This window comes from Trichomycterus rosablanca, chromosome 4, assembly GCF_030014385.1.
Source record: "Trichomycterus rosablanca isolate fTriRos1 chromosome 4, fTriRos1.hap1, whole genome shotgun sequence".
NCBI lineage: Eukaryota > Metazoa > Chordata > Actinopteri > Siluriformes > Trichomycteridae > Trichomycterus > Trichomycterus rosablanca.
The window spans coordinates 53,966,083-53,978,844 of NC_085991.1; the positions used below are offsets into that span (position 1 = coordinate 53,966,083).

At 48.5% G+C, this 12,762-nt stretch overlaps 28 non-coding genes across 28 annotated transcripts; 22 read left to right on the forward strand and 6 right to left on the reverse strand.

Annotated features, from left to right (window-relative positions):
* Window positions 1-549: 549 nt before the first annotated feature.
* Window positions 550-622, forward strand: trnav-uac (transfer RNA valine (anticodon UAC)). Its single transcript has one exon. It is a non-coding gene; the product is annotated as a tRNA-Val (tRNA).
* Window positions 623-730: 108 nt separating this feature from the next.
* On the forward strand, window positions 731-803 carry trnav-aac (transfer RNA valine (anticodon AAC)). The gene has a single exon. It is a non-coding gene; the product is annotated as a tRNA-Val (tRNA).
* Window positions 804-886: 83 nt separating this feature from the next.
* On the forward strand, window positions 887-958 carry trnad-guc (transfer RNA aspartic acid (anticodon GUC)). The gene has a single exon. It is a non-coding gene; the product is annotated as a tRNA-Asp (tRNA).
* Window positions 959-1,305: 347 nt separating this feature from the next.
* Window positions 1,306-1,377, reverse strand: trnag-ucc (transfer RNA glycine (anticodon UCC)). Its single transcript has one exon. It is a non-coding gene; the product is annotated as a tRNA-Gly (tRNA).
* A 1,123-nt stretch (window positions 1,378-2,500) lies between these two features.
* On the forward strand, window positions 2,501-2,573 carry trnav-uac (transfer RNA valine (anticodon UAC)). The gene has a single exon. It is a non-coding gene; the product is annotated as a tRNA-Val (tRNA).
* A 108-nt stretch (window positions 2,574-2,681) lies between these two features.
* trnav-aac (transfer RNA valine (anticodon AAC)) lies at window positions 2,682-2,754 on the forward strand. Its single transcript has one exon. It is a non-coding gene; the product is annotated as a tRNA-Val (tRNA).
* Window positions 2,755-3,256: 502 nt separating this feature from the next.
* trnag-ucc (transfer RNA glycine (anticodon UCC)) lies at window positions 3,257-3,328 on the reverse strand. The gene has a single exon. It is a non-coding gene; the product is annotated as a tRNA-Gly (tRNA).
* Window positions 3,329-4,451: 1,123 nt separating this feature from the next.
* Window positions 4,452-4,524, forward strand: trnav-uac (transfer RNA valine (anticodon UAC)). The gene has a single exon. It is a non-coding gene; the product is annotated as a tRNA-Val (tRNA).
* A 108-nt stretch (window positions 4,525-4,632) lies between these two features.
* trnav-aac (transfer RNA valine (anticodon AAC)) lies at window positions 4,633-4,705 on the forward strand. Its single transcript has one exon. It is a non-coding gene; the product is annotated as a tRNA-Val (tRNA).
* An 83-nt stretch (window positions 4,706-4,788) lies between these two features.
* On the forward strand, window positions 4,789-4,860 carry trnad-guc (transfer RNA aspartic acid (anticodon GUC)). Its single transcript has one exon. It is a non-coding gene; the product is annotated as a tRNA-Asp (tRNA).
* A 347-nt stretch (window positions 4,861-5,207) lies between these two features.
* On the reverse strand, window positions 5,208-5,279 carry trnag-ucc (transfer RNA glycine (anticodon UCC)). The gene has a single exon. It is a non-coding gene; the product is annotated as a tRNA-Gly (tRNA).
* A 1,123-nt stretch (window positions 5,280-6,402) lies between these two features.
* On the forward strand, window positions 6,403-6,475 carry trnav-uac (transfer RNA valine (anticodon UAC)). Its single transcript has one exon. It is a non-coding gene; the product is annotated as a tRNA-Val (tRNA).
* A 108-nt stretch (window positions 6,476-6,583) lies between these two features.
* trnav-aac (transfer RNA valine (anticodon AAC)) lies at window positions 6,584-6,656 on the forward strand. The gene has a single exon. It is a non-coding gene; the product is annotated as a tRNA-Val (tRNA).
* Window positions 6,657-6,739: 83 nt separating this feature from the next.
* trnad-guc (transfer RNA aspartic acid (anticodon GUC)) lies at window positions 6,740-6,811 on the forward strand. Its single transcript has one exon. It is a non-coding gene; the product is annotated as a tRNA-Asp (tRNA).
* A 347-nt stretch (window positions 6,812-7,158) lies between these two features.
* Window positions 7,159-7,230, reverse strand: trnag-ucc (transfer RNA glycine (anticodon UCC)). Its single transcript has one exon. It is a non-coding gene; the product is annotated as a tRNA-Gly (tRNA).
* A 946-nt stretch (window positions 7,231-8,176) lies between these two features.
* On the forward strand, window positions 8,177-8,249 carry trnav-cac (transfer RNA valine (anticodon CAC)). The gene has a single exon. It is a non-coding gene; the product is annotated as a tRNA-Val (tRNA).
* Window positions 8,250-8,353: 104 nt separating this feature from the next.
* trnav-uac (transfer RNA valine (anticodon UAC)) lies at window positions 8,354-8,426 on the forward strand. The gene has a single exon. It is a non-coding gene; the product is annotated as a tRNA-Val (tRNA).
* Window positions 8,427-8,534: 108 nt separating this feature from the next.
* Window positions 8,535-8,607, forward strand: trnav-aac (transfer RNA valine (anticodon AAC)). The gene has a single exon. It is a non-coding gene; the product is annotated as a tRNA-Val (tRNA).
* A 502-nt stretch (window positions 8,608-9,109) lies between these two features.
* Window positions 9,110-9,181, reverse strand: trnag-ucc (transfer RNA glycine (anticodon UCC)). Its single transcript has one exon. It is a non-coding gene; the product is annotated as a tRNA-Gly (tRNA).
* A 946-nt stretch (window positions 9,182-10,127) lies between these two features.
* Window positions 10,128-10,200, forward strand: trnav-cac (transfer RNA valine (anticodon CAC)). Its single transcript has one exon. It is a non-coding gene; the product is annotated as a tRNA-Val (tRNA).
* Window positions 10,201-10,304: 104 nt separating this feature from the next.
* Window positions 10,305-10,377, forward strand: trnav-uac (transfer RNA valine (anticodon UAC)). The gene has a single exon. It is a non-coding gene; the product is annotated as a tRNA-Val (tRNA).
* Window positions 10,378-10,485: 108 nt separating this feature from the next.
* trnav-aac (transfer RNA valine (anticodon AAC)) lies at window positions 10,486-10,558 on the forward strand. The gene has a single exon. It is a non-coding gene; the product is annotated as a tRNA-Val (tRNA).
* Window positions 10,559-10,641: 83 nt separating this feature from the next.
* Window positions 10,642-10,713, forward strand: trnad-guc (transfer RNA aspartic acid (anticodon GUC)). The gene has a single exon. It is a non-coding gene; the product is annotated as a tRNA-Asp (tRNA).
* A 347-nt stretch (window positions 10,714-11,060) lies between these two features.
* trnag-ucc (transfer RNA glycine (anticodon UCC)) lies at window positions 11,061-11,132 on the reverse strand. Its single transcript has one exon. It is a non-coding gene; the product is annotated as a tRNA-Gly (tRNA).
* Window positions 11,133-12,078: 946 nt separating this feature from the next.
* On the forward strand, window positions 12,079-12,151 carry trnav-cac (transfer RNA valine (anticodon CAC)). The gene has a single exon. It is a non-coding gene; the product is annotated as a tRNA-Val (tRNA).
* Window positions 12,152-12,255: 104 nt separating this feature from the next.
* trnav-uac (transfer RNA valine (anticodon UAC)) lies at window positions 12,256-12,328 on the forward strand. The gene has a single exon. It is a non-coding gene; the product is annotated as a tRNA-Val (tRNA).
* A 108-nt stretch (window positions 12,329-12,436) lies between these two features.
* trnav-aac (transfer RNA valine (anticodon AAC)) lies at window positions 12,437-12,509 on the forward strand. Its single transcript has one exon. It is a non-coding gene; the product is annotated as a tRNA-Val (tRNA).
* An 83-nt stretch (window positions 12,510-12,592) lies between these two features.
* trnad-guc (transfer RNA aspartic acid (anticodon GUC)) lies at window positions 12,593-12,664 on the forward strand. The gene has a single exon. It is a non-coding gene; the product is annotated as a tRNA-Asp (tRNA).
* The last annotated feature ends 98 nt before the right edge of the window (window positions 12,665-12,762 follow it).

Sequence of the window (12,762 nt, forward strand, 5' to 3'; positions counted from 1 at the left end):
GATCTTTCTCACTTGTTGTACTGAATTAGTTTGGAGTGGGAGGCTTATGTTACTGAGCCAGTTTGGCCATTTAGCATAAAGCAAAGGCTGCTTGTGGAGGCTGCAGTTTGTGCTTAGCTGTAGGGACTGGGTGCTTGTGTCTTGTGCCGTTTGCCTGGCTTCACACTTTGATGCCATGCTTTTGTGTTGCTGCAAGTGCTACTTTTGCTTTCTCTGCTTTAAAGGCACACAGACACGTGTTTGCTGCTTTAGCTTTTTGTTGTTGGTAAGCCCATGGCCCATGACTTAGTCAGTAGAATTGAGCCAGTTCTTTGGATGAGTGAAGCCTCTGATGAGTGCTGCAACACAAGTGGCACTGAGCAGAGGCATGCAGTTTCTGTAGTGTAGTGGTCATCACGTTCGTCTCACACGCGAAAGGTCCCCGGTTCGAAACCGGGCAGAAACAATGCTTACCCTTTATGCATCGCTTGATAACTTTCTGCCCATATGTTTGTTTTGAGTCCCTTTTTAATCCAGACACTAAGCTGCAGCCAGGAGGTGCCCGACTCAGTTTCTGTAGTGTAGTGGTCATCACGTTCGCTTTACACGCGAAAGGTCCCCGGTTCGAAACCGGGCAGAAGCAGCTGAGACTTTTTATGCTTCGCATGACAACATTCTTCCTTCATCTAGTTTTTGAATTTCAGTTTATTCCAGACACAAAGCCACAGCCAGGAAGTGCCCCACTCAGTTAGTTTCTGTAGTGTAGTGGTCATCACGTTCGCCTAACACGCGAAAGGTCCCCGGTTCGAAACCGGGCAGAAACATCTTTGCTGCAGGTGGCCTTTCTGTTCACCTCAAGTGGTGAGAGTTTCAGGGAGGTATGCCTAATCGATGCCCCTTTTGCTCGTCCTCGTTAGTATAGTGGACAGTATCTCCGCCTGTCACGCGGAAGACCGGGGTTCGATTCCCCGACGGGGAGACGGCATTGTTTTTGCCGCTAAGCGCATGGCATGGAAGAGTGACTAGTCTGCATCTGATTTTCTTTTTGAGTCTTCTCAAACTGCACGTGGCACATTCCTTGAAGGTAACACTGTTTGGTCTTGGTGACATTAAGTAGAACAAGGGCCTTTCCATGAGATTGGAAGAATGGCCACTGTCCCTGTGTACAGCTCCTGTTTGGCTGGATTCTACCACTGAACAACCAATGCTGCACATGCCCAGCTTCAGACCTTCCTGGCTGAGATGGTGGAATTATGTTGCAGCGAGCAATATGAAAGGAGTTGCAAGATACTTTTTGTTTCCTTGGCACCTGCTGGTTAAAGGTTATGCGTTGGCTGGGAATCGAACCCAGGTCAACTGCTTGGAAGGCAGCTATGCTCACCACTATACCACCAACGCAGGCGACAAAAGCACCACCCTGTTAGAACCCGTTGCTGCAAGCAAGTGCTGGTTTTGTCTTTGTGGCTCTGTGAAGGGGAGTTGGTCTCCAAGACTTGTTCTTTGGTGAGTAATTGTGCTAGGAGGTCTTTTAGCAGTCAGCTGATCTCTCTGCATCACATCAACAAAGAGAACAACTGCACAACAGCTTTCACCATCACCACAGCTGTGTGCCACCACATTATTGGTCTATCAGGACTAGCAGAGAGCTTTCACACCCCTTTCCTCCAATGGCTGCACGGTGAGTTTGCTGATGTCACAGCTGGGATTCAGACAAAGAGCTTTTGAATTTCTGGAAAGGGAAGGGACCAGTAGAAGTGATCAAGTCCTGTGGATGAGTGGAGGCTCCCAGCAAGACCCAGGTTCATTTTAGTGGAATACTGCTTGGACTCCTTCTGCTGCACATTGCAAAGTTTCCAGGGATGCAAGGAGACTCTCATAGCCCTGTGGAAGCAGGAGAACACCTGGGTGCCTTTCTGCAAATCTGCTCTCTCATCTGTAAGTTTCATTTCAAAGTTTCATTGACCATGACTGAGATCTTTCTCACTTGTTGTACTGAATTAGTTTGGAGTGGGAGGCTTATGTTACTGAGCCAGTTTGGCCATTTAGCATAAAGCAAAGGCTGCTTGTGGAAGCTGCAGTTTGTGCTTAGCTGTAGGGACTGGGTGCTTGTGTCTTGTGCCGTTTGCCTGGCTTCACACTTTGATGCCATGCTTTTGTGTTGCTGCAAGTGCTACTTTTGCTTTCTCTGCTTTAAAGGCACACAGACACGTGTTTGCTGCTTTAGCTTTTTGTTGTTGGTAAGCCCATGGCCCATGACTTAGTCAGTAGAATTGAGCCAGTTCTTTGGATGAGTGAAGCCTCTGATGAGTGCTGCAACACAAGTGGCACTGAGCAGAGGCATGCAGTTTCTGTAGTGTAGTGGTCATCACGTTCGTCTCACACGCGAAAGGTCCCCGGTTCGAAACCGGGCAGAAACAATGCTTACCCTTTATGCATCGCTTGATAACTTTCTGCCCATATGTTTGTTTTGAGTCCCTTTTTAATCCAGACACTAAGCTGCAGCCAGGAGGTGCCCGACTCAGTTTCTGTAGTGTAGTGGTCATCACGTTCGCTTTACACGCGAAAGGTCCCCGGTTCGAAACCGGGCAGAAGCAGCTGAGACTTTTTATGCTTCGCATGACAACATTCTTCCTTCATCTAGTTTTTGAATTTCAGTTTATTCCAGACACAAAGCCACAGCCAGGAAGTGCCCCACTCAGTTAGTTTCTGTAGTGTAGTGGTCATCACGTTCGCCTAACACGCGAAAGGTCCCCGGTTCGAAACCGGGCAGAAACATCTTTGCTGCAGGTGGCCTTTCTGTTCACCTCAAGTGGTGAGAGTTTCAGGGAGGTATGCCTAATCGATGCCCCTTTTGCTCGTCCTCGTTAGTATAGTGGACAGTATCTCCGCCTGTCACGCGGAAGACCGGGGTTGGATTCCCCGACGGGGAGACGGCATTGTTTTTGCCGCTAAGCGCATGGCATGGAAGAGTGACTAGTCTGCATCTGATTTTCTTTTTGAGTCTTCTCAAACTGCACGTGGCACATTCCTTGAAGGTAACACTGTTTGGTCTTGGTGACATTAAGTAGAACAAGGGCCTTTCCATGAGATTGGAAGAATGGCCACTGTCCCTGTGTACAGCTCCTGTTTGGCTGGATTCTACCACTGAACAACCAATGCTGCACATGCCCAGCTTCAGACCTTCCTGGCTGAGATGGTGGAATTATGTTGCAGCGAGCAATATGAAAGGAGTTGCAAGATACTTTTTGTTCCCTTGGCACCTGCTGGTTAAAGGGTATGCGTTGGCCGGGAATCGAACCCAGGTCAACTGCTTGGAAGGCAGCTATGCTCACCACTATACCACCAACGCAGGCGACAAAAGCACCACCCTGTTAGAACCCGTTGCTGCAAGCAAGTGCTGGTTTTGTCTTTGTGGCTCTGTGAAGGGGAGTTGGTCTCCAAGACTTGTTCTTTGGTGAGTAATTGTGCTAGGAGGTCTTTTAGCAGTCAGCTGATCTCTCTGCATCACATCAACAAAGAGAACAACTGCACAACAGCTTTCACCATCACCACAGCTGTGTGCCACCACATTATTGGTCTATCAGGACTAGCAGAGAGCTTTCACACTCCTTTCCTCCAATGGCTGCACGGTGAGTTTGCTGATGTCACAGCTGGGATTCAGACAAAGAGCTTTTGAATTTCTGGAAAGGGAAGGGACCAGTAGAAGTGATCAAGTCCTGTGGATGAGTGGAGGCTCCCAGCAAGACCCAGGTTCATTTTAGTGGAATACTGCTTGGACTCCTTCTGCTGCACATTGCAAAGTTTCCAGGGATGCAAGGAGACTCTCATAGCCCTGTGGAAGCAGGAGAACACCTGGGTGCCTTTCTGCAAATCTGCTCTCTCATCTGTAAGTTTCATTTCAAAGTTTCATTGACCATGACTGAGATCTTTCTCACTTGTTGTACTGAATTAGTTTGGAGTGGGAGGCTTATGTTACTGAGCCAGTTTGGCCATTTAGCATAAAGCAAAGGCTGCTTGTGGAGGCTGCAGTTTGTGCTTAGCTGTAGGGACTGGGTGCTTGTGTCTTGTGCCGTTTGCCTGGCTTCACACTTTGATGCCATGCTTTTGTGTTGCTGCAAGTGCTACTTTTGCTTTCTCTGCTTTAAAGGCACACAGACACGTGTTTGCTGCTTTAGCTTTTTGTTGTTGGTAAGCCCATGGCCCATGACTTAGTCAGTAGAATTGAGCCAGTTCTTTGGATGAGTGAAGCCTCTGATGAGTGCTGCAACACAAGTGGCACTGAGCAGAGGCATGCAGTTTCTGTAGTGTAGTGGTCATCACGTTCGTCTCACACGCGAAAGGTCCCCGGTTCGAAACCGGGCAGAAACAATGCTTACCCTTTATGCATCGCTTGATAACTTTCTGCCCATATGTTTGTTTTGAGTCCCTTTTTAATCCAGACACTAAGCTGCAGCCAGGAGGTGCCCGACTCAGTTTCTGTAGTGTAGTGGTCATCACGTTCGCTTTACACGCGAAAGGTCCCCGGTTCGAAACCGGGCAGAAGCAGCTGAGACTTTTTATGCTTCGCATGACAACATTCTTCCTTCATCTAGTTTTTGAATTTCAGTTTATTCCAGACACAAAGCCACAGCCAGGAAGTGCCCCACTCAGTTAGTTTCTGTAGTGTAGTGGTCATCACGTTCGCCTAACACGCGAAAGGTCCCCGGTTCGAAACCGGGCAGAAACATCTTTGCTGCAGGTGGCCTTTCTGTTCACCTCAAGTGGTGAGAGTTTCAGGGAGGTATGCCTAATCGATGCCCCTTTTGCTCGTCCTCGTTAGTATAGTGGACAGTATCTCCGCCTGTCACGCGGAAGACCGGGGTTCGATTCCCCGACGGGGAGACGGCATTGTTTTTGCCGCTAAGCGCATGGCATGGAAGAGTGACTAGTCTGCATCTGATTTTCTTTTTGAGTCTTCTCAAACTGCACGTGGCACATTCCTTGAAGGTAACACTGTTTGGTCTTGGTGACATTAAGTAGAACAAGGGCCTTTCCATGAGATTGGAAGAATGGCCACTGTCCCTGTGTACAGCTCCTGTTTGGCTGGATTCTACCACTGAACAACCAATGCTGCACATGCCCAGCTTCAGACCTTCCTGGCTGAGATGGTGGAATTATGTTGCAGCGAGCAATATGAAAGGAGTTGCAAGATACTTTTTGTTTCCTTGGCACCTGCTGGTTAAAGGTTATGCGTTGGCTGGGAATCGAACCCAGGTCAACTGCTTGGAAGGCAGCTATGCTCACCACTATACCACCAACGCAGGCGACAAAAGCACCACCCTGTTAGAACCCGTTGCTGCAAGCAAGTGCTGGTTTTGTCTTTGTGGCTCTGTGAAGGGGAGTTGGTCTCCAAGACTTGTTCTTTGGTGAGTAATTGTGCTAGGAGGTCTTTTAGCAGTCAGCTGATCTCTCTGCATCACATCAACAAAGAGAACAACTGCACAACAGCTTTCACCATCACCACAGCTGTGTGCCACCACATTATTGGTCTATCAGGACTAGCAGAGAGCTTTCACACCCCTTTCCTCCAATGGCTGCACGGTGAGTTTGCTGATGTCACAGCTGGGATTCAGACAAAGAGCTTTTGAATTTCTGGAAAGGGAAGGGACCAGTAGAAGTGATCAAGTCCTGTGGATGAGTGGAGGCTCCCAGCAAGACCCAGGTTCATTTTAGTGGAATACTGCTTGGACTCCTTCTGCTGCACATTGCAAAGTTTCCAGGGATGCAAGGAGACTCTCATAGCCCTGTGGAAGCAGGAGAACACCTGGGTGCCTTTCTGCAAATCTGCTCTCTCATCTGTAAGTTTCATTTCAAAGTTTCATTGACCATGACTGAGATCTTTCTCACTTGTTGTACTGAATTAGTTTGGAGTGGGAGGCTTATGTTACTGAGCCAGTTTGGCCATTTAGCATAAAGCAAAGGCTGCTTGTGGAAGCTGCAGTTTGTGCTTAGCTGTAGGGACTGGGTGCTTGTGTCTTGTGCCGTTTGCCTGGCTTCACACTTTGATGCCATGCTTTTGTGTTGCTGCAAGTGCTACTTTTGCTTTCTCTGCTTTAAAGGCACACAGACACGTGTTTGCTGCTTTAGCTTTTTGTTGTTGGTAAGCCCATGGCCCATGACTTAGTCAGTAGAATTGAGCCAGTTCTTTGGATGAGTGAAGCCTCTGATGAGTGCTGCAACACAAGTGGCACTGAGCAGAGGCATGCAGTTTCTGTAGTGTAGTGGTCATCACGTTCGTCTCACACGCGAAAGGTCCCCGGTTCGAAACCGGGCAGAAACAATGCTTACCCTTTATGCATCGCTTGATAACTTTCTGCCCATATGTTTGTTTTGAGTCCCTTTTTAATCCAGACACTAAGCTGCAGCCAGGAGGTGCCCGACTCAGTTTCTGTAGTGTAGTGGTCATCACGTTCGCTTTACACGCAAAAGGTCCCCGGTTCGAAACCGGGCAGAAGCAGCTGAGACTTTTTATGCTTCGCATGACAACATTCTTCCTTCATCTAGTTTTTGAATTTCAGTTTATTCCAGACACAAAGCCACAGCCAGGAAGTGCCCCACTCAGTTAGTTTCTGTAGTGTAGTGGTCATCACGTTCGCCTAACACGCGAAAGGTCCCCGGTTCGAAACCGGGCAGAAACATCTTTGCTGCAGGTGGCCTTTCTGTTCACCTCAAGTGGTGAGAGTTTCAGGGAGGTATGCCTAATCGATGCCCCTTTTGCTCGTCCTCGTTAGTATAGTGGACAGTATCTCCGCCTGTCACGCGGAAGACCGGGGTTCGATTCCCCGACGGGGAGACGGCATTTTTTTTGCCGCTAAGCGCATGGCATGGAAGAGTGACTAGTCTGCATCTGATTTTCTTTTTGAGTCTTCTCAAACTGCACGTGGCACATTTCTTGAAGGTAACACTGTTTGGTCTTGGTGACATTAAGTAAAACAAGGGCCTTTCCATGAGATTGGAAGAATGGCCACTGTCCCTGTGTACAGCTCCTGTTTGGCTGGATTCTACCACTGAACAACCAATGCTGCACATGCCCAGCTTCAGACCTTCCTGGCTGAGATGGTGGAATTATGTTGCAGCGAGCAATATGAAAGGAGTTGCAAGCTACTTTTTGTTCCCTTGGCACCTGCTGGTTAAAGGGTATGCGTTGGCCGGGAATCGAACCCGGGTCAACTGCTTGGAAGGCAGCTATGCTCACCACTATACCACCAACGCAGGCGACAAAAGCACCACCCTGTTAGAACCCGTTGCTGCAAGCAAGTGCTGGTTTTGTCTTTGTGGCTCTGTGAAGGGGAGTTGGTCTCCAAGACTTGTTCTTTGGTGAGTAATTGTGCTAGGAGGTCTTTTAGCAGTCAGCTGATCTCTCTGCATCACATCAACAAAGAGAACAACTGCACAACAGCTTTCACCGTCACCACAGCTGTGTGCCACCACATTATTGGTCTATCAGGACTAGCAGAGAGCTTTCACACCCCTTTCCTCCAATGGCTGCACGGTGAGTTTGCTGATGTCACAGCTGGGATTCAGACAAAGAGCTTTTGAATTTCTGGAAAGGGAAGGGACCAGTAGAAGTGATCAAGTCCTGTGGATGAGTGGAGGCTCCCAGCAAGACCCAGGTTCATTTTAGTGGAATACTGCTTGGACTCCTTCTGCTGCACATTGCAAAGTTTCCAGGGATGCAAGGAGACTCTCATAGCCCTGTGGAAGCAGGAGAACACCTGGGTGCCTTTCTGCAAATCTGCTCTCTCATCTGTAAGTTTCATTTCAAAGTTTCATTGACCATGACTGAGATCTTTCTCACTTGTTGTACTGAATTAGTTTGGAGTGGGAGGCTTATGTTACTGAGCCAGTTTGGCCATTTAGCATAAAGCAAAGGCTGCTTGTGGAAGCTGCAGTTTGTGCTTAGCTGTAGGGACTGGGTGCTTGTGTCTTGTGCCGTTTGCCTGGCTTCACACTTTGATGCCATGCTTTTGTGTTGCTGCAAGTGCTACTTTTGCTTTCTCTGCTTTAAAGGCACACAGACACGTGTTTGCTGCTTTAGCTTTTTGTTGTTGGTAAGCCCATGGCCCATGACTTAGTCAGTAGAATTGAGCCAGTTCTTTGGATGAGTGAAGCCTCTGATGAGTGCTGCAACACAAGTGGCACTGAGCAGAGGCATGCAGTTTCTGTAGTGTAGTGGTCATCACGTTCGTCTCACACGCGAAAGGTCCCCGGTTCGAAACCGGGCAGAAACAATGCTTACCCTTTATGCATCGCTTGATAACTTTCTGCCCATATGTTTGTTTTGAGTCCCTTTTTAATCCAGACACTAAGCTGCAGCCAGGAGGTGCCCGACTCAGTTTCTGTAGTGTAGTGGTCATCACGTTCGCTTTACACGCGAAAGGTCCCCGGTTCGAAACCGGGCAGAAGCAGCTGAGACTTTTTATGCTTCGCATGACAACATTCTTCCTTCATCTAGTTTTTGAATTTCAGTTTATTCCAGACACAAAGCCACAGCCAGGAAGTGCCCCACTCAGTTAGTTTCTGTAGTGTAGTGGTCATCACGTTCGCCTAACACGCGAAAGGTCCCCGGTTCGAAACCGGGCAGAAACATCTTTGCTGCAGGTGGCCTTTCTGTTCACCTCAAGTGGTGAGAGTTTCAGGGAGGTATGCCTAATCGATGCCCCTTTTGCTCGTCCTCGTTAGTATAGTGGACAGTATCTCCGCCTGTCACGCGGAAGACCGGGGTTGGATTCCCCGACGGGGAGACGGCATTGTTTTTGCCGCTAAGCGCATGGCATGGAAGAGTGACTAGTCTGCATCTGATTTTCTTTTTGAGTCTTCTCAAACTGCACGTGGCACATTCCTTGAAGGTAACACTGTTTGGTCTTGGTGACATTAAGTAGAACAAGGGCCTTTCCATGAGATTGGAAGAATGGCCACTGTCCCTGTGTACAGCTCCTGTTTGGCTGGATTCTACCACTGAACAACCAATGCTGCACATGCCCAGCTTCAGACCTTCCTGGCTGAGATGGTGGAATTATGTTGCAGCGAGCAATATGAAAGGAGTTGCAAGATACTTTTTGTTCCCTTGGCACCTGCTGGTTAAAGGGTATGCGTTGGCCGGGAATCGAACCCAGGTCAACTGCTTGGAAGGCAGCTATGCTCACCACTATACCACCAACGCAGGCGACAAAAGCACCACCCTGTTAGAACCCGTTGCTGCAAGCAAGTGCTGGTTTTGTCTTTGTGGCTCTGTGAAGGGGAGTTGGTCTCCAAGACTTGTTCTTTGGTGAGTAATTGTGCTAGGAGGTCTTTTAGCAGTCAGCTGATCTCTCTGCATCACATCAACAAAGAGAACAACTGCACAACAGCTTTCACCATCACCACAGCTGTGTGCCACCACATTATTGGTCTATCAGGACTAGCAGAGAGCTTTCACACTCCTTTCCTCCAATGGCTGCACGGTGAGTTTGCTGATGTCACAGCTGGGATTCAGACAAAGAGCTTTTGAATTTCTGGAAAGGGAAGGGACCAGTAGAAGTGATCAAGTCCTGTGGATGAGTGGAGGCTCCCAGCAAGACCCAGGTTCATTTTAGTGGAATACTGCTTGGACTCCTTCTGCTGCACATTGCAAAGTTTCCAGGGATGCAAGGAGACTCTCATAGCCCTGTGGAAGCAGGAGAACACCTGGGTGCCTTTCTGCAAATCTGCTCTCTCATCTGTAAGTTTCATTTCAAAGTTTCATTGACCATGACTGAGATCTTTCTCACTTGTTGTACTGAATTAGTTTGGAGTGGGAGGCTTATGTTACTGAGCCAGTTTGGCCATTTAGCATAAAGCAAAGGCTGCTTGTGGAGGCTGCAGTTTGTGCTTAGCTGTAGGGACTGGGTGCTTGTGTCTTGTGCCGTTTGCCTGGCTTCACACTTTGATGCCATGCTTTTGTGTTGCTGCAAGTGCTACTTTTGCTTTCTCTGCTTTAAAGGCACACAGACACGTGTTTGCTGCTTTAGCTTTTTGTTGTTGGTAAGCCCATGGCCCATGACTTAGTCAGTAGAATTGAGCCAGTTCTTTGGATGAGTGAAGCCTCTGATGAGTGCTGCAACACAAGTGGCACTGAGCAGAGGCATGCAGTTTCTGTAGTGTAGTGGTCATCACGTTCGTCTCACACGCGAAAGGTCCCCGGTTCGAAACCGGGCAGAAACAATGCTTACCCTTTATGCATCGCTTGATAACTTTCTGCCCATATGTTTGTTTTGAGTCCCTTTTTAATCCAGACACTAAGCTGCAGCCAGGAGGTGCCCGACTCAGTTTCTGTAGTGTAGTGGTCATCACGTTCGCTTTACACGCGAAAGGTCCCCGGTTCGAAACCGGGCAGAAGCAGCTGAGACTTTTTATGCTTCGCATGACAACATTCTTCCTTCATCTAGTTTTTGAATTTCAGTTTATTCCAGACACAAAGCCACAGCCAGGAAGTGCCCCACTCAGTTAGTTTCTGTAGTGTAGTGGTCATCACGTTCGCCTAACACGCGAAAGGTCCCCGGTTCGAAACCGGGCAGAAACATCTTTGCTGCAGGTGGCCTTTCTGTTCACCTCAAGTGGTGAGAGTTTCAGGGAGGTATGCCTAATCGATGCCCCTTTTGCTCGTCCTCGTTAGTATAGTGGACAGTATCTCCGCCTGTCACGCGGAAGACCGGGGTTCGATTCCCCGACGGGGAGACGGCATTGTTTTTGCCGCTAAGCGCATGGCATGGAAGAGTGACTAGTCTGCATCTGATTTTCTTTTTGAGTCTTCTCAAACTGCACGTGGCACATTCCTTGAAGGTAACACTGTTTGGTCTTGGTGACATTAAGTAGAACAAGGGCCTTTCCATGAGATTGGAAGAATGGCCACTGTCCCTGTGTACAGCTCCTGTTTGGCTGGATTCTACCACTGAACAACCAATGCTGCACATGCCCAGCTTCAGACCTTCCTGGCTGAGATGGTGGAATTATGTTGCAGCGAGCAATATGAAAGGAGTTGCAAGATACTTTTTGTTTCCTTGGCACCTGCTGGTTAAAGGTTATGCGTTGGCTGGGAATCGAACCCAGGTCAACTGCTTGGAAGGCAGCTATGCTCACCACTATACCACCAACGCAGGCGACAAAAGCACCACCCTGTTAGAACCCGTTGCTGCAAGCAAGTGCTGGTTTTGTCTTTGTGGCTCTGTGAAGGGGAGTTGGTCTCCAAGACTTGTTCTTTGGTGAGTAATTGTGCTAGGAGGTCTTTTAGCAGTCAGCTGATCTCTCTGCATCACATCAACAAAGAGAACAACTGCACAACAGCTTTCACCATCACCACAGCTGTGTGCCACCACATTATTGGTCTATCAGGACTAGCAGAGAGCTTTCACACCCCTTTCCTCCAATGGCTGCACGGTGAGTTTGCTGATGTCACAGCTGGGATTCAGACAAAGAGCTTTTGAATTTCTGGAAAGGGAAGGGACCAGTAGAAGTGATCAAGTCCTGTGGATGAGTGGAGGCTCCCAGCAAGACCCAGGTTCATTTTAGTGGAATACTGCTTGGACTCCTTCTGCTGCACATTGCAAAGTTTCCAGGGATGCAAGGAGACTCTCATAGCCCTGTGGAAGCAGGAGAACACCTGGGTGCCTTTCTGCAAATCTGCTCTCTCATCTGTAAGTTTCATTTCAAAGTTTCATTGACCATGACTGAGATCTTTCTCACTTGTTGTACTGAATTAGTTTGGAGTGGGAGGCTTATGTTACTGAGCCAGTTTGGCCATTTAGCATAAAGCAAAGGCTGCTTGTGGAAGCTGCAGTTTGTGCTTAGCTGTAGGGACTGGGTGCTTGTGTCTTGTGCCGTTTGCCTGGCTTCACACTTTGATGCCATGCTTTTGTGTTGCTGCAAGTGCTACTTTTGCTTTCTCTGCTTTAAAGGCACACAGACACGTGTTTGCTGCTTTAGCTTTTTGTTGTTGGTAAGCCCATGGCCCATGACTTAGTCAGTAGAATTGAGCCAGTTCTTTGGATGAGTGAAGCCTCTGATGAGTGCTGCAACACAAGTGGCACTGAGCAGAGGCATGCAGTTTCTGTAGTGTAGTGGTCATCACGTTCGTCTCACACGCGAAAGGTCCCCGGTTCGAAACCGGGCAGAAACAATGCTTACCCTTTATGCATCGCTTGATAACTTTCTGCCCATATGTTTGTTTTGAGTCCCTTTTTAATCCAGACACTAAGCTGCAGCCAGGAGGTGCCCGACTCAGTTTCTGTAGTGTAGTGGTCATCACGTTCGCTTTACACGCAAAAGGTCCCCGGTTCGAAACCGGGCAGAAGCAGCTGAGACTTTTTATGCTTCGCATGACAACATTCTTCCTTCATCTAGTTTTTGAATTTCAGTTTATTCCAGACACAAAGCCACAGCCAGGAAGTGCCCCACTCAGTTAGTTTCTGTAGTGTAGTGGTCATCACGTTCGCCTAACACGCGAAAGGTCCCCGGTTCGAAACCGGGCAGAAACATCTTTGCTGCAGGTGGCCTTTCTGTTCACCTCAAGTGGTGAGAGTTTCAGGGAGGTATGCCTAATCGATGCCCCTTTTGCTCGTCCTCGTTAGTATAGTGGACAGTATCTCCGCCTGTCACGCGGAAGACCGGGGTTCGATTCCCCGACGGGGAGACGGCATTTTTTTTGCCGCTAAGCGCATGGCATGGAAGAGTGACTAGTCTGCATCTGATTTTCTTTTTGAGTCTTCTCAAACTGCACGTGGCACATTT